Source organism: Eimeria mitis, genomic scaffold (genome assembly GCF_000499745.2).
Source record: "Eimeria mitis Houghton genomic scaffold, Emh_scaff160, whole genome shotgun sequence".
NCBI lineage: Eukaryota > Apicomplexa > Conoidasida > Eucoccidiorida > Eimeriidae > Eimeria > Eimeria mitis.
Window position 1 is genome coordinate 8464 of NW_013569916.1, and position 282 is coordinate 8745.

General features: G+C 43.6%; 1 protein-coding gene across 1 annotated transcript in view; it reads right to left on the reverse strand.

The window, feature by feature from the left end:
* The window catches only part of EMH_0001120 (protein kinase, PfEST homolog, putative), a gene marked incomplete at both ends in the record, with an annotated part of 27896 nt that overhangs the window by 7197 nt on the left and 20417 nt on the right, over positions 1 to 282 (reverse strand). The window lies entirely within an intron of this gene.

Genomic DNA, 282 nt, shown 5'->3' on the forward strand with positions numbered 1-282 from the left:
GCAACTGCAGCAGCAACGTGAATTATACCTTTGGATATTTTCAGTATCTAGCAGCCTCTATTGAACTGAGTGTAATAACAGCTGCTGCTGCTGCTGCTGCTGCTGCTGCTGCTGCTGCTGCTGGTGTTGCTGCTGCTGCGCCCCACAGTACTGATCAGCAGCACAGCAGCAACAAAGAAATAAATAAAATAAATATTTGAGTTTATTAAAACAAATTTTAATCTGCTGCAAATATTGCATGCAGATTTATCTATTGCTCGCAGCAGACACAGCAGCAGCAGC